The 18,704-nt window shown below is 44.2% G+C and overlaps 1 protein-coding gene and 1 long non-coding RNA gene across 4 annotated transcripts in view; one reads left to right on the forward strand and one right to left on the reverse strand.

Annotated features, from left to right (window-relative positions):
* KLHL36 (kelch like family member 36) overlaps positions 1-18,704 on the forward strand; it is a 247,898-nt gene that overhangs the window by 33,389 nt on the left and 195,805 nt on the right. The window contains exon 2 of one of the 3 annotated variants that reach the window (XM_069636246.1): positions 13,233-13,348. The exons of the other annotated variants lie outside the window; for them this stretch is intronic. The gene's annotated coding sequence lies outside the window, so the exon portion shown is untranslated. The remainder of the gene's footprint in view (positions 1-13,232; positions 13,349-18,704) is intronic. 3 annotated transcript variants of the gene reach the window in all.
* The window catches only part of LOC138525955 (uncharacterized), a 242,584-nt gene continuing 225,095 nt past the window's right edge, over positions 1,216-18,704 (reverse strand). The window contains exon 5 of the long non-coding RNA XR_011283458.1: positions 1,216-2,470. This is a non-coding gene — a long non-coding RNA (uncharacterized lncRNA). The remainder of the gene's footprint in view (positions 2,471-18,704) is intronic.

Raw genomic sequence — 18,704 nt, forward strand, 5'->3', positions numbered from 1 at the left:
AATTGTGAATCCATTTTAAAGTGTTTTGGGAAATACATTGAAGGAATAATGGAAAAGGTGCCAAGTATTGTGGGAAAAACAACAGCAAATATTGAATACCGAACTAAAGAGAAAGAGAAAGCATGGAAAGAATGTGAAATTGTAAGGAATGACATTTGTTACAAGCACTAAGAAACGAAGTGAAAGATTTTATGAACATTTATACACTGAATGAAAGGCAAGTGGAAAAAACAAGTTGTTGAACCTGGAGGGGCAAGTTGAATGCAAGATGTGGAAAAGCCAAAAGACTGCCAATACACCCACGGTGATTAAGCCCTAAGCTGCCAGAGAAAGAAAGAAACGCCAGCAGATGTTGAGTGCTAACATTGATACTAGGTGGAAAACCAGTGTTAATCAAGAAGGCCTAAAGAGCATCACAAAGTGCCAACGGTTATTGGTTGCGTGACCTGTAATGGGTGGACCACGTGTTCCGACAAGTGCGCCTAGACCAAGTAGCCCAACCTCAGAAAGAGCCAAGAAAAGAGCACAGACATCAAGGCTTTGTATGGTAAATGCTGAAGTGAAAGAGAGCATTTGTTTTGGTACGAGTCAAAGAACTACCAGTTGGAACTGTGCAATATTGGTGAAATTCAAGAGACTTGAACCATTTGGAACGGTTAATCTTGAAGAAGGGAACCCTGAGATATCCTGGAACTGTGGTGAACGTGTGGAAGAGACCCTGAGATACCTTGGAAATGGGTTACACTTTGGGAAGGGAACCCACAGTTCTTTATGTGGAACTGTTTGAACTTGGAAGGGGAAGCTGAACCAAGGCTGAGCTAGGAGAAGCTCAAAACTGTATTTTGAACACTGCTTCTTTTGGTGCTGCCATCCGTACACATTGTTTGTCTTTTAGTTGTGAGGGCTAATACAGGTTTTGGACACCGACGTTTAAGTTGAATTTACGGACACACAATCCTTTAGAATAGGGCAAGTTAGGCCTTAATCCATCCACACCTATACAAAAAATTCCCTTTGTTAAGAAAGTGAATCTGTTGCCTGTGCTTTGCTTCATGGTGCCTTCACACCCTGCTGTCCGTTTACTTTCATTCAATCCAAGTTACAGGCACCTCCATATGCAAGGGGTGTGGGTGAGCTCTTCAACGGAGTGGGGTATCGTAGGCATGAGTACTGTAAGGAAGGCATGGTATCAATAGTAAGACAGACACAAGTGACCATAGCTCAAGGGTGTTTATTGAACTTTAACACGGGTGTGATAAATGCATATCTAATCATAAATCTACAGATGGGAGCAAGCTACGACCATCAAATAATAATAATGGGGTCCTAGTGGAGTACTAAAAAATAACTATTGATATTGATGAGCAGTGAGATGTGATTTAGGAGGCATTGCGAGTAGCCATTTAATTGTGAATCGTACAGGACCATCATCCCCACCCCCCAAAGCCTTAGCAGGGACCCAATGAGGGTGCTTTTAAAGAGCATCCTCCAAGAGCTCTGTGAAAGAACACCGTGGGAGTGTGGATGGGAACTGTACACAGTTTTGCACAAAACAAGAACCAATGGTGACTTGGTGGTTGAATCAGTGCCTTTGGAATATGACCCTGCCAGTTCTATTCCCAACCTTTAGTGCTTGATGTAAGAAACCAGAGGGTATCCTCACTCCTACCGCCCCTGGATCCTCTGTTCAGGTGGCCAGGGAAAGGTTAGTGCTTTTGGATCCTGACCCTGGGGGTGGAGAAGCGAGGAAGGATCACCTGGGCGGAGGGTCCTTGAGGATTGGGAGTGAGGTACCCTCAGGCGAGACATGGTATCCTCTTTCCCCATTGAAGACCAACCTAACTCTCCCTCAGCCTTTTATGAGCTATTTTATAACCTCTCCTCTCATTTTCCCACATTGTATCTTTGATAGTACTGAGACGAGGAAGAGGCGACTAAGTAATGAACACTAAGACCTAATTTCACCATTTTGGTACTGGGATGAGGAAGATGCCTGCAGACTACTTGCAAGGTCAGGCATGTCCCCTTAATCACAGTCGGGCAAACACAATTGGGAATCAACACCTGCAACCTGTCAAGTGGTTGCAGGTGTATAAAGAGAGAGAAGTGGAACAGAACAGGGATCAATAGGGAGGCCTGTGTAGGAGAGACCAGTGGACCCTTTCTATGCAGAGGCAGCTGTGGTGGGACCAGAGGAGGAGCCAGGATGCCAGCCGACATCCATGAGGTATGGGAGCCTCTGTGACGAGATCGAGCACCCAGAGAGAAAGAGGACGCCGTCCACGTCCACACAGAAGCAACAACGTTGTTGGTGTATGCAGGAGTCCAACTGGCAGGCGAGCGGGGCTGCAAGAGGTTGGAGCACCAGCCTGAGCAGCGAGAGGAATCGGCAGTAGCCGCCAGAACAGGATGCCGAAGACCGGTGTCTTTTCGGGGAAGGCTACTCCGAAGCCAGGGCACTCCTTGCAGGCTGCGGATGAATAACAAAGCGATGTATGAATGAAAGCTTCAAACCAAGATGAATTATACATATTTAATACCCACCGGAATGAACGTTTTAAACATCGCTAAAATATGCATATTGAATACCAAACTAAATGAAAAGTAAAAATAATGCTAAACTATGCATATTGAATACTGAGCTTACTGAAAACCTGAAATTAAAGATGTTGAATTACTGAGCTGAAATACAACTTTACAGGCAAAGCAAATAGCCAATGAAAGTCAAAAGGGAAAGTGCCCACATAAAAGCAACCTATGAGGAAAAGGGCAAATGTGAAAGAGTACAACTAAAGTTGGGGCATGAGCAAGGCCACAGACTGTCAAGAGGTGTGTAATACGTTATGGCAAAGCCACAAGGCTAACTAGGAGAAGCCATAATATTACAAAACTGCACATCAAGTCAAGAGGCCAACAAAGAGGAACTAATTGCATAGGAATCTGTATACTGGGGCAAATGCAGAGGAACCTGTGTGGGCTGAGAAGCGTAGAGGGTCTTCGTTGCGCGACCTGTGATGTGTGAACCGTGTGTTCTGACAGCTGCACCTAGACCAGTGAGCCCTGCATTGTGAAAGCCAAAGACACTGTGAAACAAACCAAGAAGGAACGCACTACTGTAAGTGAGCTGTTGACGCTAACCAGAACGAGGGTCAGGTTGACCAAGAGCTAAGTTAAACTTTGAAAGACTGAAACAAACATTGGTTGCTACGTTGAAGTCTTGGGGAAGGGAACCCACTTGATGAACTGCAAGTGCCGTCTTGAGGACAGAGCCTCAAGACCCCTTTTTGTTTGAACTGGGTTGCTTTGAACTTGGGGAAGGGAACCCCTGAGAATTTTGTGGAACTGTTTGAACTTCAAAGTAATCTTAAGACTTTTGTGGAACTTTCTTAAACTTGGGGAAGGGGAGCTGATGAAGGCAGCGAAGAGCTAGAAGAAGCTCAGAACTTTGTGTTGATCACTATTTTTTTTATAATTGACAACCCTACACATTGTTTAGCTTTGGCTGTGCGGTCAAGAATAGGTTCTGGACACACAGACCTTTAAGTTGAAGTTTTTGACTGAGACGTTCTTTAGTTTTGCCAGGTAGGGAACTCCCACCTTGGTATAGGGCAAGTTAGGCCTCCTACCATCCTGACATTTGAGTTAAACTATTTTGTTGTGAACTTCGAATCTATTGTCTGTGTCTTGCTTCCTGATGCCTTCACATTGACGAAAAGAAATGATTAATGCGATTCTGGAAAATTGGCAATACACGGTGCTCTAATGTGCTATCCCAGATCGTTGTTGTCCCTGTCCCATCTGTGTACTGCAAATACAGCCCCACACGTTTAAATTAATCCTCCACAGCACTAGATAAAGAACGGCATCCAGATTGATGCTCCATGCACGCTTGAAGAGCAGTGTTTTTCTTGTAAGGTTTTTTTTTAATGCGTGAATGCAAGACTTTGAGTATATGTGTGTGCTTGTTACTTTTGGTGTCAAGGTGGACCCGTGCACTGGTTCCATGCATTTTTCGTCTTTTGTTTTTAGTGGTATGCTGACCTGCTGGCATGTATAGTGTCGGCACCATCATGAGTTTTTCCAGTGACAAGACTTGCATATATGAACGTGGACTTTACAGTTGCATGCTGCCATATACATTTTGGGCCCAATCATGAAGGTGTTTTACAGTGGGAATACAGGCAAATATTTGGGCACAGCCTGCATCAGCACAATTTTACTGTGCCATTTTGGGGCCCGTCTCTGGACTTCTAACTGTCACTAGGACAGTATAGGGAGATAATTCTGGCAGTGCAGCACAAGATACTGGACCACATGGCATGTATCACTGGTTTCCACAGTCCCATGCACATTTGCCCAGCAGTGTATGCAATTAATGAACCTATACGTGTGTCGTCATTTACCACAACATCACAACAATCTAGCCAAGATCATCAGTTAACTGGAGATTAAAAGGTAGATTCAAAGTATTACAAGAAATGTGTAGGGAACCTATTTGAGTTGCTTTTTAATGCGGCAGCATGTCGCCTCAAGTTTCTTCAGTGTTTAGATGCTGACCCATCTACCCCCTACCATACCCCACGCCTGCATACCCACCGTAGCCCATGGCGGACTACCAATCCACCCAGCTCACACCTGCCTTACTGCAACGCCTGCCTGCCCATGCTCTAAATTGTTCTTGCGTTGATAATGTAAATGCAGTTAGCAGCTGCAAAGTCCAAAATTATTGGCTTTGCCCGGCTTATTTTTTACTCTGAGAAGAGTTTTTCGGATAAATGGAGTTCTTACTTTTTTATGTCAATTTCGTTCTGGTAAACATTTACCATCACATGTTCAGGTGCTGTAAGGGAGACATAGTATCACAAGTATGACACTGATACAAGAGCTACAAGTTTCAAAACCTTTATTAAATTCTTGTGGTTTGGAAAACCTCCCTATAGCTATGATGGGAGTAGTATCTACCATCAAATAATAAAGAAAACACAGTCCTAGTCAGTCTATGTCAAATCAAAATGACCTATACGAACAAAACCTAATGCCTGCCCTATCTCTTATACAAAAAGTGTGTAAAGGGGAATGTGTATGCAAAGGAAAGTCAGTGTTATGACATAAACGATCAAGGTGGCTGAGTCGGCTCTGCTCCCCACCTTGAACAGCACAGAGTAAGGCAGCCCCTGTAAACAGGATGACACACTCTGGCTTAGGGTCGAGGCCTTCATGGCCTTCCACGTTCACACTTATTCCAATGTTCCATAAGTTCTTTCACAGTTCAACAAAAGTTCACGTAGGTCTCCCTCTGTCGGGCACGGGCATCGCAATCACAGCACTTGCAGGTGTTCCCTTCTCCAAGCTTCATTCTCATTCGTTAGGGGTTGCCTTCCCCTTACTTATTTAGTTTTCCCTGTCTACCTCAGTCGGACTCGGACCTTTCACTGATGTCAGACTTTCGAGTGGGCAAGGCTTTTTCCGTAGACCTCCGCAGGACCACTTCGACTTTCACTTCAGCTCTCCCTTATGTTATTTGCCCCAGTGTGTCTTGTTCTTGGTAGTTCCATAAAACAATCAGCAAAAGTCAAAGAGATCTTTCTCTTAAAGCAATCACCTTTTAGCTTCCCCATTTGACGGGATTAATCTTGACCATTGCACATTTCATAGTTCGTTCACTTGCCGCTTTATAACAAGACATCAAACATTTTGTGGAGGCTTTCAAGTGGGCTACTTCCTTTCGCTGGACCACTCCAGTACTCTGTATCACTGGCTTCACAGTTATCGGTAACTTTAAATTTTACTACTGGTTTGCTTTCTTTCGCGTCTCATCAGCATGCGCGCCACCTTTATTCGTGAGATACTGTTGCAGCTTCAATCTTTCCTTGACACAAATCGCCCTTTCATGTCTTTCACGAACTCGCCACGTGTGTGTATTCCTTTGTCTCTGAGGCTTTGATTCACAAGTCAAGGTTGATACCACAGGCTAGGCCTCGCCTCCCCAACTCTGTCGTTCACCCGGGAGGTTCGGTGGCTTCCTTGACACACAATGCAGGCGGATTCTTGTCTGGGATTTGGCTTTCTCTGTGTATTCTTCAGTTCCCCAGAGGCAACAACCTCTTGTAGGGATATTCGGGGTTTCCCTACCCTTTGCTCTGGTCCCTTGATCGGTCGTCCTGCTCCAGTGGATTTGCCTTCGCTCCAGAAGATCTGCTCCTTCTTGTGTCTCACATTGCTCAGAGTGTGTTTCTGTTTCGCCTTTTATCCGTGTGGGGGGAGCTCATGGTATCAGATGTATGTGATTAAAGTCAAGTGCCTGACTTTGCCTGACTTGATTAACGGGACATGTCAATGAGATATGTAAGTGTTAGCCTCTTTATTCTCAGTCATCCCCTTCCTCGGCGCAGTGTTTTTGCAGAAACGGGGTGGGAGAATTCGAATTTTGGAGAATCCTATAAAATAGGATGGGGTATGGGCGCGGGATAGGGGGGAATACTGCATCTCACGATCGGTTCCCTCACCACACTGGTCCACCCCGGGGTCTGGGTCCAAAGGTGATAGCCGTGCCCTGGCCACCTGAGAGAGAGATCCCCCGGGGACCAGCAAGTGAGACACCCTTTGGTTTCTCACAGTACTGACACTGTTGTCGGTGAATGCCAACAAGTGCCCAGGTACTTGCTTCATTGGGCAAGTCTTCAGAAACTGGGGTGGAAAGTAAGAAACGCCTTCACAACTGTAGGCCATTTACATTGTTTGTCCTCTAAGAACAAACCTGAATCCTCCCCTTGACCAGAGGAGCATTCACTTCTTGCATTCCATGATGTGTGTATCTATATGCAAGGCTACACTTTGCATGCCGAAGGATATTAAACTTGCGTAATGACCTCTTCAGATCAGGCAATAATAAATGTTCGTTTTTCTTCCTGTGGCATTATGTGTACTACTGGTCCAAACATACCCATGGAGCTGTGTGGCCCAAAGCAGGGGGACAAGCTTATGAGTCAGTTTCATGTATTTTGTTGATAGTATTTGTACTCCTTGTCATTTTTTGGGATCTGTGTGATCACTGCGACAAAGAAATACAGAATGCCAAAATACCGATATTTTATTTATTTATTTTGGATTGGCGAAGTTATTAGCAGGGCGAGACTCCCCCCGGCCTCCTCTCCTAGCCCCTGCCCCCGCAGCCTCCCCCCCCATACTCTCCTTACCTAATTGATTACCTTTACCTACCTCCGACATATAACTGCGCCGAATTTCTGCAAAAAAACGGAGGCATTTTGGCATTCAGTATTTTTGCACTTGCAGTAAACGAGTGATAACCTTTTTATTGAGTAAGTAAAGGTGAAGTAAAAGGGGCTGAAACACCCCACATCTGTAGGGTTGAAGGCACCACTCTGTCGGTTAGCTGAACCTTGATGGAGCTGTTTTGATGAAGGAATACCAGAGAGGGAAAGTTGGAGCAGAGTTGGTGTCTTGCCCCATATAACATAAAGAGCATGACTGCAAAGCATGGGATAATGCTGACGGCTACCTGCCGATATCCTTATGTAATCCATCCATCTTCGTATGGTATGAGAGAGAACCCTAACCCTGTGCTATGAGAGAGAACCCTAACCCAAGTGGAAGACTGACGGGTGACATGGCAGCAAGGTTGGTGGGGTCGGAGAAGGTGTTTGGTATCAGTTTTGGGGCATTGAATCAAATAGTTATCCATTGAAACCTAGAGACTGATCACTGAGGATATCTGATCGAGCAGGTGCACCCCATTTCCGCACTCCTGATGTTCTTTTGGCCATCTCCAAGCAGTCCACTGTGTCCGAAGGCATCCCTCATAAATTATCCCTGTGGCCTTAAGTGGACTGGTAGTAGTAGGTTTCTGTGACCTTTACTCGTGTTGACTACCCTTGTGTCCCCTACTGCGTTTCACCCACTACCTTTGGGTTTTGAAGAAGGTTTCTTTCGATAGTGGCGCAACCATGGGATCTTTTGAGTGCCCCCCCACCTCCCTCTAATCTTGATAGTTTGTCTCCCTACTCCCACACTTTATTTTACATACTTTGCTTATACACCAGGTAGGAAGTTGTAGTCCGTTTTGGGGTATGTGACATGACTTGCTCGCTCCTCCTCTGAGAGCCTTACTCTTCTGCTGGCCAGTTGAGTAGGATCTGACTGTTGACAATCATGAGCCCATCACAATGGGAAGCCCAAACTGGTGATCATGAATCCTGCTGTACTGTGTTGGATTCTGCCTTTTTTCTTCAATATGGTGTCTCATACTAACTTCTTTTATAATTGTTCAATTTTGCTTCATCTACCTTTTTTGTGTCAAACCTAAGCAATCGATACATCCTCTTTCAAGTGCTATGATACCTCTTAGGAGGCAAGAGTGCTCCCTACAGAATCAATATCGTGCCATAGGAGAACCGTTGGCAATTTGTGTCTACCTTATCAGTGAGGCAGAATTTAAGAATACACATTTGTTTCAAGTTATTAAATGCCCTTTTGGCTAAAAAGAGCGAATGTTCTTAAATTGTGTCAAGCATGGCATGGGGTTATTGATTCTACTGTGTTCTAGAGATGTCTCAGCGCTGACTCGCCCATCTTTTCCTTGAATGGTTATGATTCACTCCATCACTGATGTATTGTATTCAACTAATTTCCAGTTGTTTTTCCCTGACGAAGATGCTTTAAATCACAAACATACGTCGAAACCGGTTGGTGGTTTTGGAGATTGCTGTATTGGCCGGAAGATGTAAATATGAGAAGTTGAAGCCATCTGCTTTCTTCTTGGTCATCTAACGCTTGTTGTTTTCTTGCTTTCCAATATTGTTTTCTAGCAGTTTTTCTGGTTGGTTGTCGGTTGATGAATGGTGTGTGGATGCGGATTGTGTCAATTATGGATTTTTGTGATGTTTGTCCTGTTGATGTTTTGGGGCTGTTTTTATAACTGTCAGCTCCATTGATTGCTGCTGTCTGTTTCTTATGTAGGTCTTCTGTATTTTCTATATTGAATAATTAAAGGAATGCTATTTCATGAATAATTCCTCTGGATCTTTTTCTGAGTACGCAAGATGATGTTCCCCACATCCGGGGTAGTAGGGACACCTGCTTAGCTAGTCTTTTGGCTAAACAGATAGACCCATGTCATGCGTGACACAATTTAAGAAAATTCTACCAGTCAGTGATGCTGAGGCAGCAGGCATAGGATTCAGAAGAGCTAACGTGATGCACCAAGAAAGACAGTACTTTAGTTAAGAAGCTGTTCTGTTAACATTCTCAATCACTAAAGCTCAAACACGCAGACCCGGTTAGAGCTTGCATTAGGGGCCTCCAAGATGGAAAGTCTCTTGACTTCCTCTTGGTGGCAAGTCCGCAAGAGCAGCAGGACCATGCAAAAAAAATAAAAAATGAAGCTGCCATTTTCTTGTTTAATGTTTTGCCTGATGCTAAGTCTCCATTTGCAGTTCAACACTTTCCTTTGCAATGAAAACAGCCATGGCGTTTTAAAGCTTCTTAGCCCAAGGTCAGGAAAGCCCTTCAAAAAAGAGGGGTAACAGCCACTTTTACTCCCTAAAACAGGCAAATACTTCCATCAAAAGAAGTAGTCAGTGGACATGGTAGGAGGTTACATCTCTCCTCCTCCTCTTCTCCCCACATGTCTATGGATATTTACAGATCAGTGGATCCTGCTGAGCAGTGCCACAGGAAGGCGGTCCGTTCGCTAAACAACTTGATGGCCTCGAAGGATTGAATCCACGACTTTATGATCTGTAAAACTAGAGGTTCCCGATTGACCATAGCCTGTCCTTCCAGAAAAACATAGCCATGAAGGCCCAAACAACCTGTCTCTGAATCTCTAACCTTTGTAAATCCAAACCCTTCATCCCACCGCAGGAGAGCCAGACTCCAGTGCAAGCCCTTGTTCTCTCGCACCTAGATGGGAGGGAAATGCCCTCCTGACGGGGCTTCCTGCTGCTCACTTGGCTCCCCTAAAAGCAGTCCACCACGTTGCAGCACGTCGTATTACGGGTGCATCTAATTTTGAGCGAAACAGACCCTCCTACGCAAACTACATTGGCTTCCTATGTAGGCCAGGATACTGTTCGAGACTGCATTTATCATCTACAAAGCAGTCACGAGTCGCGCACTATACGGCTAAGCTCCACATCTGGTGGCACATAACAAATAGACCAACCAGTTTGAATCACAACTCGCCCGCAAGAGAGGACCCACAAACAATCCTTCTCTTGTCATGTCCCCATCTCTGGAACTCTATTCCGGTGTCTGCTCAGAATGCCGCCACAATTCTCCACAATTTCGCAAATCTCTCAAAACATGGCTTTTTTCAACAACACCTGCTCAAAGACTCATTCAAATGGATGTCCATACTGACACAGACCCCAACTCACAGTATTGTGCTACTGTTAAGATGCCAGCCTAGATGTAGGCTGCCCACACTCTGTACAGCACTATGCTGCTCTCAAGCTAGGTCTTTATTTATTTGTTATTTTTAATGGCACTATACAGAAAAATTGTGTTTCAAGGCGCATCAAGACGGGGGCAGGGGGAGTAAAGTATAAAACAATAACAAAAACGCCTAAAAAGGTCTTGAAACATTCGGAACGTGCAAGTGCAGAGCAGGGCAGAGTGGTAGGAGGGGAAGTGCAGGAAGACGAAAGAGGGAGAGAACAAACAAAACGCTCTTACTAGGTCTTGAGACGATTTGGAATGTGCTGAAACATGCAAAAAGGGGGGTGGAGTGGAAGGGAACTGCAGGAGGGGAAGAGGGAAGAGGTGCATTTGCAAGCAAAACAAGTCTAAAAGTGCAGGGACGAGTAGGTAAACTGCATTAAGGAAAAAAAACAGGAATGCAATTAGTAATAAGCAGGTGTGGGTGATTGCAGCCTGGAAAAGCCCCACCTCATGGAATGAAGGACCACGTCAGGTAAACAGACATGCAATTGTGGTAATAAACAGATCTAGAGAGGAGGAGGTAGGAGTGAGAAGGCCGCCCAGTTTCAAGAGGGAGGTCGCTGTGCTGCAAGGCTGCTCAGTCAGTTGACAGTATCCCAAAATGCAACCAAGGCAAATGTCAGATGAATGGATCCAGAATGCAACCAAGGCATTTAAACAAAATAATATTGTAACTGCCTGATTTGAAAAGAGACTTTAAGGCACACATCCATATTTTAATCTGCATGATTTACTAGATGCAAAAACAACTGGATTAAAAAAAAAAACTTTTTTTTCTCGAGTTAAAACAACCTTCGGCCAACACTGGGATTAGGATATATAACCTCTTTACTCTGTAAAAATAATTTCATTTCAAACTTAAAAGAATAGCAAGTCGCTATTCTCCCACTGCAAAATCGTGTATGGTCCCCCTTCTCCACTATTAGTGTGGTACAAATGTAGGCAATGCTCAAACATAGGAACGCCTCAAAATCATAGAAATTAGCCGGGCTAAATCACATGATTTTAAAAGTGCTATGGCAGAATATGAAATGAATATAGACACTGAAATGTTTTGCTCTGCTTGCAACCCGTGATAACTACTGCCAAAAATATATTTGCCTAGTGCACCTGTGTCACAAATGTTTGCTTCTGAGCCAGTGAGTATGAAAAAATGAAGGCGTTACAAAGCGAATTTGACTGCTTAACATTCTCATGCACTAAAAACATAAAGGCTGCAGGTGTGTTGGTTCCCCTCCTGTGTATTACTGCGTTAATCCTGTCTCACACGGTGGTACTTTTAGTGTAATCCGGCACGTGGGACTAGAAAAGGCGAATTAGCGGACAAAGGCCAGACATCCGCGCCGTCAGTGGAATTCTGATTTGCTGACTGGACTTTTAAGACTTGGGAGTGCTCACTCTCCCATCATCTATCGTACGCAGGGGACCAGGCAGTGGAATTCCGCCAGCCATTCGTTATTGCGCCGTCATTCACGTTTATTTCGTGTAAATCGGTGGCGACCCATACCAGGCCGCACACGAGCAAACGCTGCTTTGGAGCCCCCAGAGGAAAACCTTATACTATACATTAAAATCATTAATGTATCATTCCTGCACCTCACTACACAGCGCTACCTGTGCTTTTTTTACAATCACGTTTTAAGAGTATCTATTTTATAACTGCTTAGAAAGAGTGTCGTGTTCATTTATATGCCCTGCATTTTCTATGTTGCACGGTTTAGTAGGGCATAAAGAACGGTTATGTGTGTGCCTTCCTAGACACACATTATTAAAAAGCACTAAATGCAGTGGACTATCTGCTAGCCTTGAAGCACGAAGACTGGAAACAAATAGCTCTTTTATTTTGGCTCAGCCGTTTGGCAGTTTAAATTTTTTTTTATGTAGAGGTGTTTATTTATTTATTACTTTTGACAATACTATTTTTAAAGCTTATCTTGGTTGTTGCAGGATTCATTTTTACAGATGTTTAAAATGTTGCTACACGGCCAGCATAGGTGGCAGTTTGTGCTTTGCACACGACATTCCCCATAATGGAAAATAGCAAAGGCATATTAAGTAGAATGCGTTGTGCTTGATTTTTACTGCACGATCGAGTCCTGCAGGGAACACAAGATGCTCCTTTTTCCAAGGGATTATCATGCCGAAGGAACAAAGGGAACTAGTTGATGGGTGAGAATTAACTCTAGTTGCGAAATGCAATGAGCAGGAAAGAATGGATTTTTGGCAAATCGCAGTGAACATTTTATCACATGGCTTTCTTTACATTTATCTCTGAGAATTATGGGAAAATTGGCACTGCTCTTGAGGTGGAGTGCGAACTAGAGCCGAGCCATGTGATATACAGAGGTATATGACAGGTTGCTGTGAACTATGTGCTTACAATGGCAATGGGGGGGGGGTCCCCCAGATATGTTTTTAAAACATCGGTTTTATATTATATGGTTTGTTTTTATTTACTTTGCCATAAAATAGCAATCGTTTCAAACTGAAATTTGTTTCTTGAACAGCAGTAAGTGAAACAGCAGCATACAGTCTTCAGCCAAACAAAGTTCAACCTGTTGGCGTTATTGCAGTATTTAGTGATTCATTTAGTATGTGGGTTTTCCACTTTTATACAAAAAACGTGACTTTTAAAATTGCTGGTATCAACAAGTGTCTAGTTTGTGGAAATGTTTTTATTGTAGCTATTGGGACTTAAAGTATTCAGCTAACAATGAAACCTAATGGAATAAAAGGATAATTTGACATGCTCTGTTGCTTATTTGTGCTAGAAAGTACCAAAATTACATGGGTTCTGGAGCCAGATCAAAACAGACTCAATGACGGAAAGACAAAAGTGCAAGGCAACACATCCAACTAAAGCAGGGACAGCCTACAAGCATAAAAGGTAATTGCTCTCAGCGTACATTGCTAAAACAGTTGCTTTAATAGTACAAACGTGCCATCAATGACGTCCTAAGTGGAACGGAGATTGGATAATAATAGTGACTACATATAAATACTATAGGGGTTAATGTTCTGATAGAGTAACGCTTGTCTGATCACTCCTCTTGAGACCACCTATATATTGATAACAGTAAAAAGACATCTCTACAATAAACTATTAGCTGGCATAATATGTAATGGGTGGCCTAACATTGGGTGTTTTGATTGGTTGGCTTTCTACTGACCAACCCTGGGCAACTAACAGGTTGCCAAGACATGGGCCCGACAAGCCTAGGATGAAAGAGATCCATGGACTGCTTTCCCTTCAATTAAAGAAAATATTATCCCTCATTCCTAGGCCATGAGCTAGGGTGATTTCTTTGTATTTAACCTTTTGCAACGCCTCATGTCTGGGAATATGCATGATGAGTGTGGCAGGTGTCCTATCTGTGTTCGTTGCTAATGAATAGAACGTGTTCTTCAATTATGTCTCATGTGTGATGAGACCATGGGCCTCATTACAACTCTGGCGGAAGCCGTGCCCTTCTGAAGGGCACGGCTGCGGCTGGAGTTGCATTTCTTCCGGGACCCTCGAATGGGCAAGAACCGGGTCATGCCGAGCTCGGCGGACCCGGTAATTGCCCATTTTCGGGTGCCGCAATGAAGGGTGTCCCGATCCCCATTCTGCCCCATAGGGCTGAATGGGGATGGGGACGTCGGATGCACTGGCACATTCAGAGTTGTGCTGGTGCATCTGACGTGCTCTGCTTGCGGGTGCCGTTACACCCGCCAGGAAAAACCTGGCGGGTCAAACGGCACCCGCGAGCAGAGCACATAGTATGGTGGTCCGGGAACTAAGGTACCGGCATGCTTACCGGTACCATAGTTAACGGACCGCTATGGTTGTAATGAGGCCCCATGTTTGGAATTATTTCACCCTCCATTTATTGGGATGTTAGCTAACATTAGTGCAAGCGTTATGGTTCCGTTTATCATTGGGGACATCCTTGAGTTCATTGTGTGGTCTTCTTAGATTTATGGTTCACTTGCACTTGGCTCACAAAGAGTGGCTGTTCTCTTATAAAACTTTAACTGGGGAATATCCTTCTTTCATCCTGGGAATTGCTATCTCGTGCTTTCACTGCAACATTCTGACCTGCCCTTAATTTGCGGTAGCCTTGGCTGTGGTTGTCCATTCCTGTCTGAGCTCTGCACAGATTTATATTGTGTTATTTCAGCAGTTTGTTTTCATCAAGTCTTGAGGCCTTTCATTTACTTAGAAGTCTGTAACAGCTTACATTTTGGAAAAGATGGCTGCCAATTACTCTTTATGTTAGTGAGCTATAGTCACATGTCATTTATGTTGCATTCAGCTCATACATTTCTTATGTTAGTATTCTTCATGTCTTATGGGTGCCAGATTAATATTCTTTGTGTATAAATGCATTTTACCTAGTGTTTGCATTCTTCATGTTGACTGCAAATTTGCTTTGTGTCTAATGCATGCCCATGTATTGTTTCATTGTCAGTTTGTTTATTCTTGCCATCTTTAGCTTAGATCGTGTCCATCTCCTTTTGTACCTGCCTGGGAAATCGGCGGGACAGTTGCCTTAGTGAGTAATGTTTTTCACCTATATGATATTGGGCCGGGGGAGGGGCAGTAGCAATTTCGCACCTTGAAACAATTGTGTATAGGCGTGTTATAAATGCCATATCATATCATTGATTGATTTGATTGATTTAACATTTGTAACGCGCAAATCCTTCCGCAATCAAGTAGGAATCCTGCATCTAGGCACAGATGTTATTGTGCTTGCTCAGTTTAGGTATAATCACTGAATTCCTAAATCAAACTAACAAGAACCTTTTCAGCTTTTAGCAGAATGCAGCAATAGCAGGGGCATTCAGCAAATCACCTGGGAGTGAGTTCCAGAGGCGAGGACCTTTAATGGAGAAACAATGATCCAGCCGGGTAGCATGACAAGAAAGGGGAACGAACGGCCAACAGGATTTGGCCGAATTAATGCAATGCTCGGGAAGGCTGATAAAAGCTGATTTTTTTTATATCAAATATCTTGGTGCCATTCGTTCAATACATTTGTAAATCAAACAAAGTGTAATAAACTCAATCATTTTTCTGACAGGCAGCCAGTGCAATTTCCTCTGATATGTGGAGATGGGAGCACGTTTTGGAAGGTTATAAATCAATTGGACGGCAGCGTACTGGGCTACCTGCAGACGATGAAATTGGCTTTCTCGGGCACCCAAAAGAAGGGTGGCACAGTAGTCGACCCTGGAATTAATCACGGTCCCCACAACCACCGCCCAATCCATTTCTGGGATGAGCAGTATAATGGGTTTAAATTGCCCAAGTTCATCAAATACGGCTTTCACTGTCTCTGAGACCTGTGCATTACAATCCAACCATGCTTGCCAAAGGCAACCAAGATCTTTTACTTTACTGGAAAAGGAAGTATTTGCACCAAAGATAGCAGGACAGGAATAGGTGGCATGGTAATTCTTACAAAGATTTTATGGGCCAAACACTATCACCTCTGTTTTGTTGGGATTAAGCTGAAGCTTGCTTTCAGTCATCCCGTTTTTTATGGCATTAGCAAAAGCTAAAACACGGTCTGTTCTTCCGGGGCAGATTTTAATCTGCCATAAATTTGCATATCGTCTGCATAGGAATGATCCTCCAGATGAAATCTATTGATGACGTATTCATCTGTCTCCCAACACTTCCCCACCAGTCCGCTCCAAACTGCTGACATCCATAACCAGCTGGGGTCACAAGGTAGGGCCCCATTCTCTGTTGCTGAAAAAGTAATTCTTGTTATCCTTTCTACCATAAAGACACAAAACAGCCACTCTATGAAACACCTGTGAAGAAAGCATATATTAATGGCTCACTAACATAATTCCCAGAGACTCTGTAAACTGACTTTGATAAACTTTCTTGAAGACGTAAAATCCAGCCAAAATGAAGGAGAAAAGTGCCTCTTTATTTACATCCTGCCTGTGAAACTGTGCCACCTTAAACCTTGGTTACTTATACTGTGAATCTCCTGGCTGGGGAAGGCCATTTGGCTGCAGTGACAAACTTACTGCCTGCCTGTGGGGACAATCGATGAGAGGACTCGGGAGCAGAGTGCCTGTCAAGTCGAGAGTATGATGGGACCAGACGAGGCATGGAGAGGATTCCCTGCTCACCTTCCCTGTTCTTTTTTTGCATTGCAGGCATTCATGGAGAAATCCTTAATGACACCCCTTTCCTGCTGAGGGGGGCATAAAGCTTTCACTATCCAGACCCAAAGTCCTCGAGAGAAAAACAAATGCACTGATTCATGGATAAACCAGTTTGGAAGCCGGATGCACTGAAGACTCACACTGTTGTTTTTAACAAACACCCCACATTATGGAATGATGCGTCCCAAAGGCTTGTAGAGATTCTGTATGATATGATATGATATGGCATTTATAACGCGCCTATACACAAGTGTTTCAAGGCGCGACAAGCCCAGAGTTACCATGCAGGATAAATGTTGCCAGTTAAGATTTTTTCCAGCAGCTATCATAAGCGCAAATGATACAAATGTACTGTGAGGCACCAGAGTAAGGAGACGGACACAGGGTGTTTGGCTTCAAGTGCTTTTATTGAAATAATAAGAGGGACGGAAAAACGCCTCACTGGCCCCAACTCTATAGGGTTTCCCTGCCTCAACCAAACAAACTAATGGACCAGTCGTTGCCAGGATGTCCAAAATAAAGTCCACTATCCTGTGTCCAAAACTACTCTAGCCCTCACACTACAATCCTACCAAACTACTATGAAGTAAAATAATACATTGGCTGCTATCCTGCTCTTTTGGTCTCTCACTGCCTATTTGGCCCAGTGATGCCGTGTACTGTTCTTAGGGAATTGATCTTCTTCCTTAGTCTTTTTATGCCAGGGGAACAACCCCTTCCCTGGTCTTGGCTTCTGTATGTTTTGTTCTAGTTACTTTATGCTAACTATTATGGACCGGTTGTCTGTGCAGGCCTTCACTGTGTGTAGTTTACCCACAGCCTTGTTATACATAAAAAATCGCTTGTTACATTCACTTATTTCTGATAAAGACTCACTTGAGTTCCTCTCAAGCATTCACAATCTTAAGCCTCAGAACCACTGGGGTTGCTGCTTTACCCACTACTCTCCCGTGTTTCACAATACCATTTATTAATTGTTACCTTTCATTTCCATGGTCACTTGGTTTTTGTCACACTCCTTTTCTGTCTTTAACCATCCTGGATTTTTGGGTCCCCACTCTACTGGGGCACTCTTTGTTACTGTATTTATTTGAGCCCTGCAGTGCCGTTATTCCATTTGAGATTCCCCTTGCCTGTACCTGTGTTCAGGTTGCCGGTGCTCCTTCTGGGCGCCGCCTGCAATTATGTCTGAGAGGCTCCTGGCGTTCCACTGTGCCTCTGCAGTCCAGCGATGATGCACCTCCAGAAGGCAGACAGCTTCCAGGCTCCTGTCTCTTTCTTCTGCTCGAATCTGGGGATGCAGACCAATAAGCTGGTTTCACCGGAGCTTGGGGAGCCAGCGGATACCCTGTCCCGGTGCACCGCCTTTGTTGACATGCTGGCACTCCTTATCCAGGCCAGTGCCGGAGAAGCGATTAAGCCTCTGGGCTTCACAGGACATCAAACCCCTCTCTGTAAGCCTGGAAGTGTTTTTGTGCTGGGGAGTGGTATGCGGGTGACACGGATGGATGACAAGTGTGACAAGACAGGCAATACAGGATGACAGTTGCAGGAATGAGGAGACTGACGACCATGATGTGAGGTGGAAAAAACTTTGGCCACAAGCTTTATTTTAGTACCAGCCATGGTGCAAAAGAAAAACCAGCCATAACATCACATAAGGATAACAATACTATATTTTGGGGACAGAGGGAACAGGTGAGCGGGGGGCCCTAATCCCAATTAGGGGCCCGCTCGAGGCTGATCCCCGCCGCCATTCATATGAAAGCTTGTGACAATTGTTTGGCCACAGCGTGTGAGCTGTGACATGTTCATAATTGCTTGTCTTTGGAGCAGGTTCATCCTGCTTTCTCTTGTCCTTTCCAAGTGAGTTGGGGAGGAGTGCGCTTGTGTGCCTTTTACTGATGTCCAACCTGACCAGGTTTAGCACTTGCACCCTCTCTTGCTCACAGGGTGATTTTCGCTGAAGTTATGGCTCTTGATCCGTATTTCTTGATAGAACAAAACCCCGCGTTGTGAAGCCTTTCACTTGATCCTCCGCGGGATGTGTTCTTGGAGCCATTTTGATT

This window comes from Ambystoma mexicanum, chromosome 1q (genome assembly GCF_040938575.1).
Source record: "Ambystoma mexicanum isolate Mex_15411 chromosome 1q, UKY_AmexF1_1, whole genome shotgun sequence".
NCBI lineage: Eukaryota > Metazoa > Chordata > Amphibia > Caudata > Ambystomatidae > Ambystoma > Ambystoma mexicanum.